This window comes from Zingiber officinale, chromosome 4A, assembly GCF_018446385.1.
Source record: "Zingiber officinale cultivar Zhangliang chromosome 4A, Zo_v1.1, whole genome shotgun sequence".
Classification (NCBI taxonomy): domain Eukaryota; kingdom Viridiplantae; phylum Streptophyta; class Magnoliopsida; order Zingiberales; family Zingiberaceae; genus Zingiber; species Zingiber officinale.
Window position 1 is genome coordinate 53,281,999 of NC_055992.1, and position 4,018 is coordinate 53,286,016.

The 4,018-nt window shown below is 38.2% G+C and overlaps 1 non-coding gene across 1 annotated transcript; it reads left to right on the forward strand.

The window, feature by feature from the left end:
- The first annotated feature begins 867 nt into the window (after positions 1–867).
- On the forward strand, positions 868–973 carry LOC121973893. Its single transcript, XR_006109802.1, has one exon. It is a non-coding gene; the product is annotated as a small nucleolar RNA R71 (small nucleolar RNA).
- The last annotated feature ends 3,045 nt before the right edge of the window (positions 974–4,018 follow it).

The window sequence follows — 4,018 nt, forward strand, 5'->3', positions numbered from 1 at the left end:
TGATCTACCACATCACATTCATCATCTGAAAATTCAATGTCACTATAACACTCTATAAAATTTTGAGGTAGATCTGAAAACTTATTTACCACTGCATTATCAATAAAATCCTCATCTGAAAAATCCTCATCTTCATATACATACAAAAATCTGCACTCAACCATATTAGTGTCACAGGATTTGCCGAAGTCTTTATTTTCATTTACCCCTACTAACCTTTGTGGAAAAGGAACCCTTAGTGAAGGTCCTGGAAAAGACTGAACTTCCTTTTTCCCAAATTCCCTTTGAGCTTTTGGAGGATGTCCAACTTGCTTATCTAATGTTGGTGTGATTAATCATTGAGGGAAAGGTACTTGTGGTCTTTGGGAACTTCATAGAGAAATGGAACTGAGTTCTTGTGATCTTTTATTATTCTTCTCCTCAATTCTAAACATGTCATTTTTCAGAAGTTCTTCATGATTTTTGCCACTTCTCAACCCAACATCATCACACTTTTCATTGGATCTTGACTGTGTAGGAGGGGGATCTTCATTAAATCATTTTGAAACAATACTATCAAGCTTTGCCCCCAAATGTTTGAACTCCTCACTCTGTGACTTGTGAATTTCAACATTTTTAGGTGGTTGAATTCCATTTTGTTTGACAGGCTCTCTTACATTTATGGCTTGTACTTCTTGAATATCTGAGGAAAATTCCATCCAACTTTTGTTTGACCATTCATGGAGGTTCAATGTCACTTGATCAATTAATGAATAAGCTTCATCTACACTTTTGTCCATAAAAGAACCTCCAGCTGATGAATCTAATAAACTCTTGTCTAAGAAAGAAATTCCCCAATAGAATATGTGCAAAATCAACCATTTTTCAAAACCATGATGAGGGCACTGTCTTTGAAGACTCTTGAATCTATCCCATGCTTCAAATAATGATTCTCCATATGCCTGAGCAAAATTTGTTATGCAATTCCTCATATACACTATTCTACTTAGCGGGAAAAAATGATTCAGAAATTGCTTCTCCAATTGTTCCCAATTTGTGATGCTTTGAGGACAGAGAGAATATAGCCAAGTCCTTGCTTTATCCTTGATACTGAAAGGAAATGCCATCAATCGACAGCATCTACTGATACTCCTTCACATTTCACCAAATAACAAATCTCTAAAAATGTTTCAAGATGTAGATAAGGACTTTCTGATACTTCTCCTCTAAATTTGTGACCTTGTATCATGAAAATTATCTCTGGGTCTAGTTGGAAACTTTCTGCTTCAATTTGAGGTTGCACAATGGGAGATAAAAATCTTGCAGAAAAGGGTGTAGAAAAATTTCTCATGGGCCTGCTTAACATGTTAGTGCTCATGGATATTCAAGAAGAAAAATAAAATTATCAAGAATCAAAGACAAGAAATAAAATGCAATATGAAAAGCAAGAAAGCAAATGTAGAATTTAAATTGCAAGAAAGAAAGTGCATAATGAAAACAAGAAAGAAAAGATAAAAGAAAAAAGAAAAATATCTAGAATAATTCATATGCTAAACATTGCAAGATATATTTACAAAAGAAAAGAAGAAAGAAACTAGATCAAAAGAGACAACAGAGAAAAGTTAGATTAGAGTGCTAGAAATCAAGAATACAAAGTTAGAATTAGAATTAAAATTGCAACAAAAAGAATTGTCAAGAATGTTATTCAAGAAAGGAAAAACTTATGAAAACAGAATTCTAACAATTAGTTATAACTATGCAAATCAAAAGAATGAAAGAAAAGTTATGTTTAGTCTAACTCATTTGATAATCTCCAATGTTATAGCGCAGTCCCCGGCAATGGCGCCAAAAACTTGTTATGTTCCGCAAGTGTACGAAAATGTCGCAAGTAATATAAAAGATTATCGTATCCACAGGGACTGGAATAAGCACTAGAAATATCTCAAAGCGAATTAGCTAAACAACTAATCAATTGGTTTCAAATGCTAGGGATGAAAAACAAATCTAAAATGAAAGAATAACAAACAAGAATTTGGGGGTTTGAGTTATGATAAAGGGAGGTTCTAGTAGTTTTGGTTTCTTTGTAAGATCTCTTGAATGTATATGGTTTACCAATTCTTATTTTTCAATTGTCTAATAATTGTAGAAGGTTGTCGGTTCTCTCTTGCAATAGATCACCGGCTTAGGACTGAAAAATGTACCTAAATGTAATCAATTAGATATGAACCTATGTTGTCCTTACATAGGATTGCACCTATCACTATGCTTCCCTCGGATATCAACATAGAAGTTCATAGCTTCTTAACCCATAAAGATACAAGGATTGAATCATAAAATCTATCCTACCCTCTTGAATATTCTCATTTCCCCTTCAAGATTATCCCCCAAACGTCCTTACACGGGCTTGCACCTGTCACGTGGATCCCTCGGAAAATCGAGTGAGGGTTTATCCCTACAAAGTCTATAAGATATCCAAACGATCAATTAAGAATGAGAATTAAGCCCTAATCACAATTAATCATTCAAGATCCAATCGATACAAACAAGGCAACATCATAGAAACCAAGAAATGGTAAATCCACAAGAGTTTACATCAATTTATCTCACAAATACTCCCTCCATCCTAGAACAACAAGATCTACTCCATAAAACGAAGGAAGACGACCAAACATAAGAAGATTACAAGCATTCTTCAATCCCAATCCAAGAAGAGGAAAGAAAGAAAACTTATCTACAATATAGCTCCATCTTCGGATCCAATCCTCGCTTCCGGAGTCGAATTCGCCAAGATCTCCCTTTAGATTGCCCAAAAATCCTCCCAAGAATGGGAGGAATCCACCAAATCTTGCTTTCTCCCAAAGGGGAGAAGATCCCCTTTCAAATCTCCAAGGAGGCCTTAAATAGAGGGAAGCTTTTGGGCGCCACACGGCCCCGAGGCATGGTCGTGTGAGGTCCACACGGCCAGAGCCTTTCCCCTCTCTACCATCTATACACGGTCGTGTGTGGTACATAGCCATGGACAACTCTCTTCAAGACCTCCAAGCACAGCCGTGTAGATCCACACGGCCTGGACTGCCCCAGCTTTTGGAAACTTGGCACGGTCGTGTGGTCCACAAGGCCAGAACACTTTTAAGCTCTGGGAACCCTGCACGACCATGTGGTGCAAACGGCCAGGGCCTTCTTAGTCTTTGGAAACCTTACACGGCCATGTAAGGATTGAACTCTGATTTGCTTCAAAACTTGACATGGCCGTGTGAGGTTCACATGGCCTGGACTTCTTCCTTTGCTGTTGCTGTCACACGGCCTCTGAACTCCACATGGCCAGAGCTCCCTACCAATGCAGGGTCGTGTCTGGTATACGGCCAGGTGCTTTCTCGCTTGCTTAGCTCATAAGTTTTATCCAAGAATGCAGAATCTTCACTGAATTTGACTCTTGTGTACAGAAAATGCACAAAAGCATATCTCTGAACAAAAAGAGTAAATATGCTAAAAGGAAGACTGGAAGTACAAAACTGCATAGATAAAGCATGCTCAAAGTATGTAAATGTGCGTCAAAACATGCATAAAAGTATATAAAATCTACGCACATCAGCCCTATAGCAGACAAGGCACGGTATGCTTAGCAGGTGGAGGCCGACCGAGCGAAAGAGATCGATCGAGTATCTAGGTTCGGCCGACCAGGATAGGCCGAGCAGGAACAACCGGTCGAGCAAGAGAAGCATTAGCCCTATAGCAGACAAGGCACGATATGCTCAGCAGGTGGAGACTGACCGAGCGAAAGAGGCCGATGAGTCTTACACCGTTTAACTACTCATAAACTCTAGCACATAAATTATATGGAAATACTTTGTAATTATATGAGGGTTTAACTAATTCGGTGGGAAATATCTTCTAGAGGTTTATACAGGTATGCTAAACGACAAAGAAGGTACATCTGGGGTATGAAAAAGATTCCTTGAACTATTTTCACAAGTGATGCTTACATCATCTCATAGCAAACTCTAACAAACCGGGGTCCATCTCATGACTTTGGAGGTCA